The sequence below is a fragment of the Anser anser genome, assembly GCF_964211835.1.
Source record: "Anser anser genome assembly, chromosome: 24".
NCBI classification, from domain to species: Eukaryota; Metazoa; Chordata; class Aves; order Anseriformes; family Anatidae; genus Anser; species Anser anser.
In genome coordinates this window covers 2,635,982-2,653,955 of record NC_139745.1, presented here as the reverse complement: position 1 = coordinate 2,653,955, position 17,974 = coordinate 2,635,982, and positions in this window count along the sequence as shown.

Sequence of the window (17,974 nt, the reverse complement as noted above, 5' to 3'; positions counted from 1 at the left end):
GTACAGATTGCTCAGGAGGAGGAGGAGAAGGAGCTGCTGTGGTGCTTGTGGTGCACGGGGCTGGACTTGCTGCATCGAGAGGAGGAGTGAGGTGAACCCCAGGACACAGGCTGGGGAGGATTAGCAGAATAAAGCCAGACACAAACTGTCCAGTTGCTTTACACCGTGTAGTAAGAGAATCCGTACGTAGGAGTTATACAGCTGGCTTTCCTAGCCCTGACTCTAAGAGGGAGCAATTGGTTGAGAATAGGAAGGGGGGAGGCAATTTGGGTGAGAGCGTCCATGGGCTGCAAAAGTTCATGACTGACAGGATAACAGAGTATACACAGGATGGACTTCAAGGCCACAGACATCGATACAGCCTGATAATTGGGAGGTACGAGCTCATATAGGGGGGAAAAATAACCCAGAAAGCTGGCAGTTCCTTTAAAGATGTTACGTTGCAAGTGAAGTGCAAGTTATTCCAAAATGAAGGAAGGATGTCAAAGGACATCAGCCTGGCTAAATGAGAAATTATTCAGTGTCCTCAAAGAAAAGAAATGCAGAATGCAAAGGCAGACCGATAAGGACGACCACGGAACAAGCAGCACAACCAAGAGGCACAAAAGGCCGGGTCTGGCTGTGAGAAACCACCGCCGAGGGGCAGAACCATTGTCGGAAGCCGCCTGCAGTGACATGCCTGGGAAGGGGATGAGCAAAGAGCTGATCTGCCTTTTGAAGGGAGACAAGCACTATTGACAGATGTTGCCAGAAGACCAGTGTTTCTTATGTATGGTGGTTTTTTTTTCCCACCCTTTAAGTTTTCAGTGAAGAGGTCAAATACAAGCCTGTATCTGTAGTCAGGGGGGAGAAGCACGGTCACTTCTAGAGGCTAAATCTGATCAGGAACTTCGTTCTGATTGCTCTAAGTCCCTTTGAAAAGAAATCTCTTCTTTGTTTGGCCCTCAGCAGAGGCTCAGGTGAGTCTCTGGGTTAAACTCCCACCTCAGTATCCTTTGACCATGCGGATTGTGATACAGCAGAGTCATGACCTCCGAATCACTGCACCCTTTTCCCCTTCCTCCATCAAACAACCCTGAATAGTCCTTGTGGTTAATGTCTGATAAAAGAAGCCGTTGGTGCTTAATGCACAATCTGAGTTTTCAAGGCTCAGGAAGAAGGAAACAATATTTAAGGGTTGGATTTCCAGATCTGCATAAAGAGGGTATATTAGCATTGATATTTGGATAGGATAGTTTCCCACCTTGTCTGCTGAACAGAACATGAGCTTTGAATATCATATCAAACCTTTTCTGCTTCATTGAGCTTCTCTTTTATGCTCTGTTGCTTTCCTTTGGCTTTTCAAGGTATGACCATTACTGAAATGGAATAATAACTAGTACCAGGGATCCCACTTCAATTGCACATTCACACAAAAGCCATTGCTTAGGTTTCAGCAGTTGTGTATAATTTGGGAAAAAAAAGCAAGAGGAAGAGAAAAATAATTTGTTATACTTCAGCAGGTAAATGAGAGGATCCAAATGAGAGTGGCTTCATAACAGCATGATGGCTTACTTGGTAACTGCTCACGAAGCCGATTGGGAATGGACTCTCTCAGCAAGGTAGTGTTGTATGCTGACCTGAGTCATTCAGATGGGAGAGCTTTATCGCTGAACTCAGTGGGAATATAAATGATGTTCAATGGAAATACTGCCAGCGGAGCCCCTCTGGGTTAGGAGATCAGCTCTAGAATAATTTGGGTGGGAGTTTGAAGAGTTCCATGGGAGTACAAAACTGATTTCAGCTTTCAACTACAAATTAAAAGAAAAATACTGCGAGTTAGTAAAAATGTTGCATACATGAGTGCAAGGAGGGCGAGTGTGAAAGATGATAGAGTTCTCTAATATTCTGTCTAGCCAGAAAAAAATCATGAAGGTAGGTAACTTGAGCCTTCCACAGTATCCCTACTGCGAAGTCCAATTTTGGTGCTCTTTTGTCCCACCCAGGTGTCCCTAATGCCTGCCAGCCGTATGACTGCCACCATATGTTAACTGCACCAGGAGAACATGCAATTTTCTCTGTCTCAGTTTCTGAGTTTTCTCATGCATTTTTCCTGAAGGTGAAACTCATTTTTCATTGAATTTTCCATTTGCTTTTATCTTTGGGGGTCTTAGTTCAGATTCTGCTGTTTATCCAGGCTGTAAGGGCTAACCAGAATCTGGGTTATTGTAAGGATCTGAAGGGAAAAAAGTTGTTGAATTTTGCAAAAATCACCCTAAGCCTAACTGATTTGTTTGAACTAGAAAAGAACTAATTTTGCTACATTCTTACATCATTTTCTCATCATAGCAACTCCACCATATTCAGTGGAATTTTGTCTGATTTACAACTGCACACGAGAGGAAAATTAAGCCCCAGTGTGTCGGAGAAGCAAAAGCTACAGCCTGTAGATGTCTTGTTGCCGAAGTGCTGGTTGGTTTGTTGGTTTTGTCTATCTGTTCTTCAGCCCCAGCCTTGTCTCTGCTTTCTGAAACTGAAGGCAGTATGTTTGGAGGGAGAGAAAGGATTTTACCATTTTTCAAACCAGTTTTTCTACTAAGAAAGAAAAACTACACTTTGGAGTACTAAAAGAAAGGATAATTTTCTTTTTCTTTTCCTTTTTTTTTCAGGATGAAAAACATTTCAGGAAAATGTCTGTTTTGCTTGAAAATGAGATTCATACCAAAATAGAGAGATTCAATAGAGAATGAAAAATAGAATTCAATAGAATACATTTGCCCCATATTCCGACTATGAAATGTTGACAGCCTCTGGCTACCCTTTGGGTTTGCTTCCATCTGTTACCATGTTCTTCAGCCTCTGCACCTGGTGTTTCCTACCTGCTACACCGGTCTGAAGGCTTAGAAACACCAAAATAAAAGAAGCCCAAACTAGAACTGGACATGGCAGCTTTGGTCTAAGTCTAATGATGCCATATGTCACTGGGAATTGATATAATGTTTATTCAACTTCTTGGACTTACTCATCTTACTGACTCATTCTTCTAGTTAGGCTTTTGTCCCCAGTGGAAAACACAGCTTGTTTTTTATGCAGAGCCCTACCTTCCATTGTATTTAGGGTCACTCTTAGCCTTCTTTTATACTGGACCAAGAACGCACAGCACCTCATTTTGCAGCTGTCCTTATGCTAACACAACTGTGCAGTTGCCCTCCTTCGGGTATTGCTGTAGCCGTAAGGAAATGTCATCCACAGCGCTGATGCCTTCAGGTCCTTTCCATTTCCTTGATGTATAGTTTCCTAGCCCTGCCAATAATCAGTCCATCCAACGTCACTCAAAGCCCATATCTGTTATCCAGAGAGACCCATTTCTGAGACAGAAAAGAGTGAATCCAACCGAAGCTGCACGAGATGCTGTCCCCAGAACAGCTGAGCCCATGCTGGGAGGTGGCGACTGGCAAGTTGCTCAAGACAAAGTGGTCTTGAAGAGGACAATGAAGGTCTTTGAAGAGAAGAAGAGGACAATGTTGTGCTGGGATCAAGCCCTGGCTGCTAACGAGAGCCAGGGCCCAGTTCCAGGGCCCAGGTGGACTCCAGGGATGTCAGAAAAAGGAAGGGAGCAAGTTCTGTCTGTTAAATAGGGAACCAAATCTCTGGAAGAACATTCTCTCTGCCTGGACAACAGCACAACTTTATTCTGGACAGTTTTGTGATAACGGGGTGACTCCAGCCTTGGTATGGGCTGCATCACCGGTTGGACCCGTGGTGTTAACGGGAAGCTCCAGCCCCCATAGACCCATCTAATAGCTACGCAATTGTAGTGCTACAAAGCAGAGACTGTTGATGTCTCTCACAGCAGAGAACAGGAGGCTTGAGTACAATAAAAGGAAGAGGAGACATTATTAAGGTGGCTAGACACATGGACACTCCATGTTTTCTCCAGGTCCTATGCTAATGCCACCTACTTTCCCTGGAAATATGCCAAAGGGAATGAAGAAAGAACAGAAATGAACACGCCGAGCCCCGTCATTTGGCTGTTCTGCTGGTCACAGAATGACTCACACAGGTGAGAAGGGTTGGGGCTACACTCAGATATCAAACTTGAAGGGAACGTGCCTCAGTAGAAACTTGGCATGGACTTCAGAGGTTACAGTGAGATCGACAGCGTCCCAGCGAGCAGCCACCCAGGGCTCACAGTTGCCCAGCAATGATGGAAAGATCTACTCGCCCTGGTACTTTCTACCTTGCGTCTGGAAAACTGTTCTAATGGACTTTGGTTGGGAGAAAATAAATAGTGGCTATGAGCAAAGCATACGGTGTACAGTCAAGATAGCATTTCATTAGCATGATGATTAGATTTGGTCTGAAATCCCGATGAAAGCAGATCTTGATAACAACAAGAAATGAAATCCCTGAAGCAGTTTTGTAATGCAAGTATTTGAGGAGACCAGGTAGCTCCAGGCAGCAGAGGCATGACTATGATGAATTTAATAAGCAGCAGAAACTTTGTTTATATCAGATAGAGAAGGAACAGCCCAAAGCGAGGTTGCTATAGCGTATTGTGGTAGTACATATTTTATTTATCATTGAGTGCTATATCAGAAAGAATTTTCTTCAGATCCTTCCTTTGCTCCTCATTTTTAGTTTTTCTCTCATCTGTTCAACTCTCCTTGATGTTTGATATATTTTTCATTCTCTGTCTTCACTGGACATTGCCATTTCCAAAAATTTCCTGTGAGTGTGGTCTCAAGAAGTTGAGGTTCTCACAAAGGCTTTAATGTAAGGATGTTTTAATTTCTTACTCAGCCTCTATGAAATCCACCCCACGGCAAACCTTTGGGTTCAGCGGGACTGTGATAGTGCATATGTCAAGTGCACATATCAGCAAATTTCTGTGAGACCAAGTTCCTCCATCCTGAAGCCCCATGGAAGTTTCAGAAGTTGGTTATGTGAGTAAGAACGAGATGACAGCAATAAGGAAGACACGTGGCGTTGGACTGTTCACATCAGCTTCAGATGAACTCGAGCAAGCTCTCTTCAAGACTGGCAGGGAAGAAGATTTTGACTTTTAGGATTGTTGTCTTATTCGAGTCAGTTGTAAGAGTCGGTGAGCTTAGCCTTTATTCGGCTGTTAGGAAGCTCACAGAAACTTTGACTACTTCCCTTGGTTACAGGCACGCACGGCAGTCTGATAACCACATCCACCACATGCGGTGCTTTCAGCCCTGTCTGCTGATCTAAGTGTGCTCTATCCAGAGACTACGGAAGCCTTTTGAAACCTAGATTTGGAAAGGACGTCTCAAACTAATGGTCAGTATGTAGCAACAAGCCATTGAGAACTAAGCACTCTGGAGAGCTTTATTTGCCATCTGCTCTGGCCAAAGACTGAGCTATTATAAACGTCTCCACAATTCGGGACAAAGAAAGGCTCCTTCTTGAAGCAATCAAAATTTATATCCAGACCACCCAAGAATCTGTGAGAAACAACTCTATAAAGTCTTTGCATCCCAGTAAAATTTTTTTCTGGATGGAAATATGCAGTAAAGGTTAATTCTAGGGCCATTCTCTCTAGCAGTGTACCGAAGAGCTACTCTTCCTAGAAACTATTGTTCACGTCAAGATATCACGTCTCTAAATTGCAGCTTGAAGTGGCATTTGGCCCATTAATACATAGGGAGTTAAAGCTGACTACGATCATTCTTCTATTACATTCTCTCTCCTCTAATATCTTTTAGTACTTCTAGTACTTTAGTTTCACTATAACTGTTTTGTTCCAGGGACCAGTAATGCAATCCTGCTATTACATCTTGGCATCAACAAGAAAGGAGCAGAAGACAACAGCTGCATGAAAATGTGCTTTTTGCAATACATAAGGAAAGCTAGCATGACATGAGTCTTCTATAAGACTAAAAGTGGGCTTGAGTCCAGGTTTAATTTTGTCTAGCTATGTGAGCATTACAGTTTCTGTCCCTGTTGGTGGCTGCTGGTATGGCTCAGTCTTGGACTAAAACCATACACATGGAGATTTGGAAGGGTCAAACCTGGAGCATCTGCTGATGGAGTGTGCTGCTGCGGTGCTTGTTCTGAGCCCTGTGCAAGCAGGCTGAAAAGAAACACCTCTGGCTTGGCTCGGCACTGACCTTGCCCAGGTTCTTTCCCAGCAGATTTTTCCAAAACTCTGGCTGAGACAATCTCTCAGAGCAGACTTGTGGACTTGTAGCATGAGCGATGGGTGAGTGAAATTGGTTTTGTGGGTTGGACTTACACTCAGATGACATTTTTAGTGAACCTGATCGTCTGATGACCTTCAATCAGCCCCACTGGCTTCTCTCTGCACAGCACAGAGGTGGTTTCTGTATGTGGGCCCCACGGAGCCACTCGGGCAGGACGGGCACGAGGCCTGACGGCCTTACCTACCCCATAGGCACAATCAGGCTACAGCAGGCACTGCAGCACTGTGGGGAGAAGGAAAAGAAGTCCAGCACTGCACTGTGGCAACAGAGGTCAGGTCACTGCTACAGGTACATCCTCAGGGATTAATTTAGATAGGGATAACGAGGCCAGCTCCGAAACTTGAAACACTCAGGACTCATGACCTGGAACTTTCCCCACAGGGCAGGCGCCCCGCCGTTGCCTAAAGAGGAGAAGAAAGAGAAAAACAGATATATTCTTCTTTTGTGAGATCATTTCAAATCTACCTCCAACACACAGAGCCTTTTACGCTAGAGGCTATAAATAGCAATAATAGCCCAAAGATGTAGGAGACCCAGGTTTGATTCTCTCTGCTTTCTGAAATGATTAAAACTCACTGTCTCCTAAGAAAGCAGCCTGGCTGCCGTAGAAATATGGTGGACGTGGAGGGGCTCTGTCTCATTTCAATTCTGCATTTAAGCAGCAACACATCATCTATGTAGGTCCCACCTTAGTTGCTTACATCTCATTTTTGATGTGGTACTTGTCCTGCATCTTTTTTGCTTGAAGAGCTACCATGGTCCATTAAAGAGTCCTTCTGGTTTGCATCTTTTCACCCAAGGTCTTACTCCACCCCACGTTTACGTCTCATTTCCTGCTTCAATGTGTCAACACAACTGTTAGGAAATGAAGGTCATTTCAATAGCACAGTCTTGTTTGCAACTGCAATTGGGTGTAATTTCAAAACATCTGGGAGAGTGTGGGAGAAATGAGTGTGGTAGAAAATGTGCTTCAAATGCTCTGAGCACTTTATGTGAGAAAGCCTTGTTTCCATTAGTAAAATATAGATTTGTTATGACATTGTAAGTCTGAGCTGTGAGATGCACAATATTTCCTTAGAATATCTGACAGCTGTATCACTGTTTAATATATCTATTAAATACTACATCTACATGTAAAAGCAACCAATAAAACGTGTTTATTTACCTTTGAAACCTTTGGCAGAGTAAAGCATATCACTATATATATACAAGCCTATATATATATATATATATCCCCATTCAAATCTACTAGGTATTTGAAATGGCAGCAATAAAAGAAAAAAAAATGTAGATTTTCTTTCCAGGTCTGCATTTACTGTGGACAAAGCAAATACTATGAAGGTGCCTTTATTTATTTATTTATTGCTGCTATCTTTCAAATGCACCAAAAGTACAAATCAAAGTGTTGCCCCGATGTGCTTGTACAATTGCATAAAATATCCAGGAGGGACCAATAATCACTGTCTTCACAGAGGTGTTCTCTGTAATCAATCTTCAGCAAAAACTCAGCATTTTGTTTTTATTGGCATTTATGGTCATATTTATTGTCCCCCTGCTGGGACAACTGAGGGCCTTCTTGGCTGGCACATGCATACACGCACACACCTTCCAGCATCTCTCAACTATCAATTCATGAAAATTGCTTTCAATTCTGAAACTATAACATTTCAAACAAGAGTGGGTGAAATAAAATAGAACATTAAAACAGCCTTGTGGGTTCAGACAAGTGCACAGCATCCAGGAAAGCCAAGAATAAGAATCTTTTTGCTTTCCCACTTAATGAAGGTTACAGTCTCCTGGTGACTTGTTTTCTTAAGTTTAATATCTTTTGATATTTCTCCAGTCCTGTTATAGCCAGAGCTTTAGACACATGAAATAGCCTGTGTATCAGGAAGAGCAAAGGGCAGCACGACCTTGTCTCTTGTCACTTTTCCGTTTGCTCACTGGGAGACAACATACTGTGTTAAATCGCTAAAGTTTATAACAAGATGAATCAAGGTGGAGGCTGGGAAAAGGGTGAGAGATAAAAAGCAAGTATGTACTTTTTGTGATTCCCTTGAATCTCTCCAAATAACTGAAGAAGCCTGTGAACAAGGGAATATTTTGTCAATTTTTTCCACGGCAAACGTAAAAGAGATTGTGATCTTCCCCAGGTAATGCTGTTAATACAGTGACTAGATGAACTGGGCTTACTTCGGATCTGAAGCACAGAGGAAGCAGGCTATATTACGACCTGAAATTGGTTCTTACTTATTTTCTCTCCTCCTCTTGTTTGTGTAATTTTACAAGGTGGCTGCTGAAAGAAGGTTGGCAGTGCAGGCTCAAGCGTGGTCAAGGAAGGAGAGAGACAGGGTAGTGGGAAAGGAGATGCTCCACATGCACAGCAGTTACAAGCAATACCTTCCCAGTGTGTCTCTCCAAGTAATTAGACAGGTGTTAATGACCAGTTCAGGGTTTGTACATGTTTGGCTCTGAGCATGCTGTGAGCACCAACTGGGAGCATGTATTTAACTGAAATTATCATGTAGATGGTAATTCTATAAAAGGGGGGAAGGTAGGGCATTTAACCACAGAGTGATTTGTAAGAGAAAAAAAAATGGTTTTGTATTTTTTTTTTCTGTAATGAACAGTATATAGGTCACAATATATCCATATTAATGTATATACATTATATATCTGTTCAGATCATATCATTGTATAATCAATTTCTGGCAACTATTTAGCAAAGTCTTCTATCAGAAGATTCCAGTTTGGAAGCCAATTTTATAATGAGAATAATGGTGAAGATAAAGTCAATTTTATAATAAGACTGAATGGAGACCAAGACGAACATGCTAAATCTATCTTATAAAGACTTACAGATAATAAATCTGGAGCAGCCACTATGACAAGCCAATCCAACCTTCTGGACAGAGAAATTCCCTGAAATAAGTCCTTTTTCAGACATTGTTCATCCGAAGTTTTTTTCAGTGATGGAGAATCTTGTACCAGCCTGTGTGTGTACGTTGTTCCAGTAGCTAATTAGGATCACTGCTGCAGCAGTTCAGACTATGTCATTGAACCTATCAAGCCTCCATCTGCTCGACTGAAAGCCCCAGGATCAGAAGAGCGGCTTCACTTTGACTAGCTAGCCTAGGAGCTCCCTGCACAGTGCTAAGCCCAGCGCCCCTTTGTAGTGACATCTGTATCATGAGCGGTTCGTATATGACAATTTAGGAACTCCTGCACTAAGAACCTCCTGCAAAAATGTCGTGCCGAAAAGGCCCAACTTTGTGTCCCCAGAACCTCTCCAGTGGATGAGTTGGATGACTTCAGGATGAGCTCAAAATTTAGACCCGTGCTTGGAAATGGTGTCTAGCTTTATTCTTGGTCACTTCACTGTCTAGGTCTTGAAGATTTTCTGTATTTGGGAGGACTTAAAATTCACAACCACGTTCTGTTCAATTTTATTATCCCTTCTAAGCAGAAAGGATAAGGGAACATTTTTTAAAAAACATTTACTCAATGAAAGATGGAATTGTAATGTAAAAAAAACTACAAAACACTTGCAAGTAATTTTATTTTTCACAGGTATCCTATTTCAGATACTTCTTTGATACTGCTCTCCGTGAAGCAAACTGACAGACAAAACAGCAGTCAAGACTGTAACAGGACTGAACATGCTTCAGGTGCAACTCATCCAAGCACACTCAGTTGTACAGATTTAATTATGGATAATCCTTTGCATGCTGGGAGAATAAAAGCTTTGTGCAGGCAGTATTTTTTCTGTGTTGACTTCACAAATGGTGAATCAAATCGAAAAGTTCAGCAGGTCACTTCCCTCTGTTGTTCATCCATTGATACCCTGTTCAATAGGAAGTTTCAGAAGGGGCTGCGATTCTATTTGCAGGAACAATAACTTCTATTACTCCAGAGAAGTTTATAATTCAGGAAAGGATGCTGACACCCTTCCTCCAAATGAAGGTATCTTGTTCCTGATGGAGAGCCTCTTCTGAGGCCCCTGGCACGGGCTGAACTTCAGCAGATGTCAATGAGTTTCATCAGGAGCTCAGCTTCAAGTCCCCCGGGGCCATGCTGGATGCCCGTCTGCCCGCCGACATGGCAGACATCAGCATGGGGCTGGTCAGAGAGGGCCGACATCGAGTTCTGCCTCTTGCCATGCCTCCTGCAGGCTGGATTTGGTCTGGGAAATGGGGGCAAATGCTGGGGAGAGAAGATCCTGTTTTCATGCTTGTTTTCAGCTTCCCAGGGAAGACTGGCTGAAATACGCGAGGCCTTGCTCAGATGTCAGTGGGTGAATGAGGGAAGAGCTGCTAGAAAACATCTGGCCACAGAGGCCTGGCCATGTCAAAGCACAAAGGGAAGGAGCCCTGCACTGCCTTCACGCTCTTCATTAAATTGTCTTTCTTTCCTCAATGTCCCTTACACACATACCTGTCCAAGCGGGTAGAGAGGTGGAGGGCTAGGAACGGTCACTACAAAACCCAGATGCCCACGTTGTGATAGTCGGTGGAGAGACAGCTTCCAGATCACGCAGAGCTTCTCCGCCGATGGACTCCGCGACCCTGAGCTCCAGACTGGGGTGTGGGTGCAGGTTGGGTGACGTGGGTTCCCCACTGTCACACACACACCGGTGCTTCAGTCTTGCAATCTGATAAAACCGAGGATGGAGCCTGCTCTCAGGAGCATGGTTAGAGCACAGTCATTAATGTCTGCAAATCACTCTGAGAGGAACCATTAGAAAACTGTAAAATGCTATTGCTAAATAACCACTTACATTTTAAAAGAGGAAAAGCAGATGCGCTTGCAATCCAAAAATGAATATATTTCAGGCAAAAAATAATAATGAAAGTATCAAAGAGAGTGCACCATACTGGCCAGTCCTTCGTAAAAAGTTGCAGAACAGTAGGAATAAGCTGGCTGCTAAATGCCCAGAAACGTGAAGGCTGAGTACACAGATGACAAAAGTCATCACGGCTTCATGTGCTATATCCTCAATTATGTGGTGTTTCAAGTCTAGTGAGCACTTTCTCATAAAGGAAGAAGCTATTCTTGACAATAATTTGCTTTAGCAGCTTTCCTAGAATCTCATGAATTTGTAGAGCACAAAACAAAACAAAAAAGCTCTAAAATAGATTTTTTTTCCATTGGAGAAAGAAAAAAAAAAATGAGGCTACAAAAGTGTATCTATCTCTGTATATTTTTTTCCACATGAGGCCCCTGATTTAATTAGTCGAGTCACCAGAGACTTTGAAAGAAGCTTTCTTCAAAACCCTTTTCCAGATTCTCAGGGATGGAAGTAAAAATAGATTTAAATTGGTCTTGGGGAACTGCTGTTTACATTAGAGGTAGTTTTAAAAAAAAAAAAAAATCTACTAATGAACTCTAACGATGGCCTTGTTCCAAGCCTTTGTCAACCCAGACGGACCCAATTACTCCGCTTTCAGCCTAGCAACAGGGAGCAGCACAGTCCTGGGGCTGCTCCAGCGCTGCTGACGGAGGCACCCCAGACTCGCATCGGTGCGATCAGCGCGGCGCGGCCGGCTGCTGGGGCACGCTCAGGAGCCCCTTGCTGCTGGCTGCAGCAGCACCAGGCCGACCTCAGCCTCTTCTCTGGATGCCTGCAGGAGGTGAGGGCCAGGCAGACGTGCTACACGGGCTGCAGCATCGCTTTTTGGGGAGGTGAGGCATTTATGACTGCTCTGGCCTTCAGGGGCAGTGGTCTTCTAGATGCCTGCAGGCGTGCTGCTTTCCGTAGCCTCTTCTGTGGCACATCTCACTCGCATGTTGTATAGGTCGACACAGAACCAGAGACAGGTCAGACAAAGATGTCTGATTTCTCCTCATGTATGCTCAGAGAGGCCCAAGCTCCCTGGCTGCTTCGCTGGATCTGCTTTAGGGACCGTCAGCTCCTTAGTCAGGTGGCGGTTGCACCTGATGACACCAAAAAGTTCCTCTGAGCACATTTGCTCGTGCAAGCCTGCTGCACCTCAAACAGGGGCGGTGGGGTGACAGCGGTGAGGAGGGGAGGCCGAGCTGAAAGCCTTACGGCTGCCCCATCCTCCTCCATCTGCAGAGCCTCCAAGATCGAGCTCCCTGTGTCTCTGCCTTTGCTGCCTGGCCGCTCCTGAACACGAGCTGGGGCTCACTGCCACCAGCTAGTCACAAACAAGGACACTTGTGAGTCCTCACTGGCTTTGTAAGAAATATCTTGCTGTTGCTAAAAACTTACTGAGCGGGGCCAGTTTGTTGTGCTGCAACTGAAACCCCAAAATGGGAAGAAGAACCTGTGTGTTTAGTCAGAACGCCAAATAAGATAACAAAAGAAGACAGGATTTTAAATAAAAGAGTAGACCCCCCAAGCATATGTAAGACCATGCAGAACTTCAACATTATTGGTAAAAACATTTGTGGATAAGAAGAAAATGCCAATTTTGTGGAAAGGGTGCTGGTACTTCAGGCAGGACCACCCTAGGATAGATCTTCATGTATGGCAAAGCCCACAGGGACCTGAGCTTGGGTCTACCCATCAGCGCATCCTGCTGCTCCTTAGCACAGAGTTGATGCCATTTTACCAAGGTGTGCTAGCATCCAGAAAAGTTTAGGGAGTATTTTTCCCTTCTCGTAGTGATAAAATGCTTACCCATCTATTGCAAAAAAATGTTCCTATAAAGTAGCAGGAGCACTGAAAAGTTCTTAATAAAACCATTAGCTGCATGCTATAGACTGCAGCTACTCTTCAGGGGCCAGATACAGATCTCAATTATAGGCTGGAATAATTTCCTGGCACTCAGAGGACTTACACTGGCATGCAACTAATACAAGCCAGAACTTCATCATAAAGCATCATGGCCACATTAACTTTCACAATTTACACTAGTCAAGGGGTCAACTCTCAACATTTTAGAGTTTGGCCAAGAGAGAAAGAAATGCAATTGAGTGGAGGCTCTGTTTTTGAAACCAATTTCTAACTAATAAAATTTTTCCCTTCATTTTCAAACACAGTCCTTTCTGGTGCCTGTATCTGATCGAACGAAATATTACCGTGCTGGGTAATATCATTGCCTGGCCCCCTGGGTCATGTAGAATGCATATTACTGCATTTACCACAGGACGGCTACCACCTACCTTGCTGCACAGCCCGAAGAGTGAATCCCAGAAGATGGGACAATGACAGGGAGACGCTACTCTTTAAAGCTCATCTGTTAATAAGACGTGGAAGTGTCGAATTCAGCCCCGGGAGAGCAATAATAGTCAAGTGAGATTCATGGCGTTGCAGCTGGTTGGCACCACAGGGGAGCACGCTGGAGGTGCCTGCACCAGTGTTCGAAATGGGAGGTGGCCGTCTGCAGTGAACCCGTTCCTCTGTGGCTGCTGGTGGCGTCTTTGGAGCAGTGACAGCGGATTCGGGGAGGCCAAGCAACACTTAACACCGGTGATTTGCAGTCCACTCGATATGCCTGAGCAAACTGGAGTGCTCTGGGACACCCCGTTATTAGGGGCAGGTGAAGGGAAAGCACCGTGCCACTGGGACTGGTTTGCCATCGGGAATAAGGGACTGCAGCAAATGGCACTTGTATGGGGAGGGTGGGAGCAACACGAACAATTCTGTGGGAAGCAAAGAAAAAGCTGAAAGTGGTGCTCTAGGAAGGGTTTGAAGGTTACCCCTCAAGCCGTGAAAACCTCTAATTATGGAAGCCACTAACAATTTGCTTTCCTTCTAGGAAAAGAGGAATTTGGGGCTGAAACTGTGATGCTAAGGGGTCCTGTCTCTCAAAGCTTAATCCTCTACTCATGATGTCTGATCCAAATGAAAACTTTAGCCCAGCCTGAATGAAAGATCTATTTTTCTGACGGAGATCGATCCGTGTCATGATTTTTTAACCTGAAAACAAAAATCTGTGAATAAATGTACTTAATTTTAAGGTCAATTTAGAGATTAAAAATAAAACTACGAAGTGAAAAGTCATTTAAAACTGCAGAATCAAAATATTCTGTTACAATAAAAGCAGCCTTAAAAAGGGATATATCGATATTTCCAGAATTTTCCTCTAAGATAATACAGTGATGATATCAACACAATTCTGCATAATTTTCCATCCTGATGGGACTGCCTGTGTAGTCAGAGCTTTTGCATGAAACTTTGCTAGCTGTCTCTGCTTAGCAGCCATCACATCTCCTTCGAGCCCTTTGAAAATCCGGCCATTCATTTGGACACAAAAATGACAACCGTGTTGTTCTGAAATGCTGATGCCTGGTGGAGAAGGATGTCCCTGGTACCTGGGCCTGACAGGTGTGTTTGTCCTGCCTTCACGGGCTCCTGCGGGTTGGTTTGGGGGCCGTGCTGACAGTGAATCTGATATAGGGAAGACTTTGTACGTGACTGCCCCACTCAGACTGTGCTCCCTTCCACTTTGTTTACAGCGCATCTGGGTTTTGTGGTCCTTTTTAATGCGAACGACCTTTTAATGTGAACCACCTTTCATGCGTTAGGCAGTGCTGACATGTGAGTCTTGTCACTTTATGAGGTGGAAAACAGTCACTGTCACCAACAAGCGAATAATAATAGAGATGAAAAATTAGTCATGAAGAGCAGGGCCTATACGTTACTGTGCTAATTATAAGCATTGGCACATTCATACATCAGAATTAATTTCTAATAGAAAGTAGGCAATGTTCTGTTTCATTTATCACTGAGGTGAGGGATGTGCAAGGTGGGGAAACAATTACCCACTGTTTTTTTAAACTACGTAAGTAAATAAGCAGATAAGTAGGAATCCTCTGTCACTACCCGGCCATCACTTTTCACTTATAGCTGTGTCCAGACCTATAAACCCCTGCAGAAGGGAAAAAGGGAAAGAAATATTCCAAGTAATCCTTTATCTGAACTACTTTGGTTTCAAAGCACAGTCTATGTGCTTTGAAAGTCTGTGCATCTGAAATTCCTTACTCCGAACAGGCTGTCAGGCTGTAGGTGGGGAGATTCAGTTCTCCTCTTTCCATTCTCTGGCCAGGTTAAAAATAATTATTTATGAATCAGAATAAATTTTGACAAATGTTTTCAAGCAAGAGGGAGAGAGAGGGGGGAAAAAAGAGCAAATAATACATAAAAATGATAAAACGGTTTTTACACTGGCAAAATGAATACTTTGCCTTGGCGTGCTGAAATGATGTTTTACTTTGACATTGACCTGAATTTAACTTTTCAAAAAGTTTAAATGGATACAGAAACCTCCAACCTGAACTGTTTCATTTCAGATTAAACTCAACATATTCTTTGATCTACCAGATTGTTGTCGATGCTTATCTCATTCCAGCTAGAAATTAAGCAGCAAAACTGAAATTTTGGGTGTTCTGAAGATGATAACTGGCGAGAGCTTCCTCCGGGCTGACCGAAGAACCAAACACTCGACTGTTCTCAGCAACCTGGTGGGTGAGGCTGCGATTCACTGCACCTCACTTCAGCCTTTTAAAAGTCAGGCAGCTACTTTAAATGACTTAAGCTACATCACTGGTGGATAGAAAGAAAGCATTTCCAGAGAATGGGTGGTCCAAATTCAGAGTGGGTAGAAGGAGGAGATGCCTGTGCAAGTGCTCATTTCTCCCCATGGGCTCCCAGGAGGGTTGTGGTGACCAGGCAGGCACAGATCTTAGCTGGCCATATCACGGTGCGAGCGACTTACCTCTCTTCCTGGCCGATACCTTAAGTAACAATTTAATCATTAATTTCTTTCCCAGGTTTCTTCTTAGGACAGGAACAGAAGATGGCTAAAGGCTAGGATTCGCCTTCCCCAGGCCCATTGTGTCCCGGTGGAATTACCAGGCTTACGTGTGCCAAGGGGTGAAGGGCAGGGTGCAGCTCCCGGTTATCTCAACTCAATCTCTTGGATCAGAAGAATGCTACAATAATAAAAACCATAAAAATGTTCTTAGCCATGAATTTGACATTATTAGTGACTTTCCAGTGAGTAATAAAAGTGAAAGAAAAGAAGAGAGAAAGGGCGTTAATGTGAACTGGTGTAGGTTTCCCTTTAGCTACATGTAATCAAACTGACAAACCCCTTAAAGGTAATTACTAGAACCAGCTGGAAACGCTTAGTTGGAAATGCATTCTGACTAAAACTCAAGGTTCGTACTCTATTTTTTGTTTAAAAATAAAACAAAACCACTTTACTTTCAACAAGTATTTTCCAGCGTCTGCGCACCTGCAGATCTCTGGAGCAGACCATAAGGCAAAAGAAGAGGCGTGACTTGGAACAAGTGTGGTTTCTGACTGACGGTTTTGGAAAACCTGCCTGATCCCTGGCACAGACAAAGCTGAAGTGATGAAGATACACTCAGAGGGGAGAGAGAACTGGCTGCAGTGGGTGACCCTGAGAAGCCCAAAATGAAAGCAGTTCCTTGGGTATGTGTGGCAATGATTCATGCCTCAGCCCCAGCAGAAGGGCACCTCGCCAAAGGAAGATGATACATTTGCTGTCAGATAAATGCTCTTTCATCTCTGCATGTGATTTAAATTAATCACTTGCTCACATATCCTGAGGCAAACCTGTTCCCAACATAGGAATTAAGTCTTAGGCCAGGGACTACCTGCAATAACTTATACCCTTCGCTCAGGCAGGGATTCAGGACATACAAGAAAGCAGCAGAGAAAAAAAGAAGAGGGAGTTAGAGGTGAGAACAGACAGTTTTCCAGAGACAATACCCCTTGATTATCTCTGAAGAAAAAAAAAGTGAAACTGCTGGTAGAGGTCACCAGGCTATATTAACCACTTCTGTCTGACAGCAAAACTCAAGGTATCAGCATGATTTTCAGATATACCACAGGGCCTGCAGGGCAGATTTCTGCCTCATCTGCTATTGATGAAAACAATTCCATTGCCGATCACTGCCAATTAATATTTGCAGAGATATGGTGTATCTGATGATACATTTATAACAACTGCAAAAATATGACAGCGTGGATTCACAAGGGAAACATTTCATTGTCGCTTGGTGTAATTCTTGCATTCCACAAACCTGCAGACATTGTGTAGACACTGTGGGAAGGCTGGTTGAAAACAAATGCCTTTTTTTGTTGTTGTTCCTGGGAACAGAAACATGCTGGTAGACATCAAGATTGATTAAAACCATTAAGTTGTATGTAACCTTGCAGTTGGGCTTACTCAGAGCAGAAAGCTGGACCAGAGACCTCCAGTGGTTCCTTTTAACCTGTCATTCAGTGGCTCCAAACAAAAATGGGTTGCAGGATTTTACTTAAACATGGTTGGAACCATAATTGATCCCTCCATAGGCCCAAGGCCTTCATCGTTAAAGCAGCTGATCACCTCATATTCAGCAGCTCTTCTCCTTTATCCTGTATTTTTTTATTTGTTCTTTAATACTGACGCTTAAGTGGGATCAGAGGGGAGTAAGAAACTCTCAGCTTCCCAGAATTACAGTATTTCCACTGCTGGCAGGCCCAGGCTGGCCTGTGGTAGAGCATGGACTAGAGATAATATTTCATCAGGAAGTTATTGAGACATAAAACTGCATTCTGATGCCTAGCTGAGTCTGAGACAAGCTAGAACCCCATTCAGCACTTCTTGGATTTAATATTTCTTAGAACTGCACAGAAAAAGATCATGTGTATTTGCGAGGATTTTTTGGTATTTATTTAAAAACAAACAAACAAACAAAAAACTATTGTGTGAAGATGAAAAAATGAGGGTTTAATGCTTTTCTGATGAGGAACTATCATTATGCTGGTAACCATCTAGCTAGAA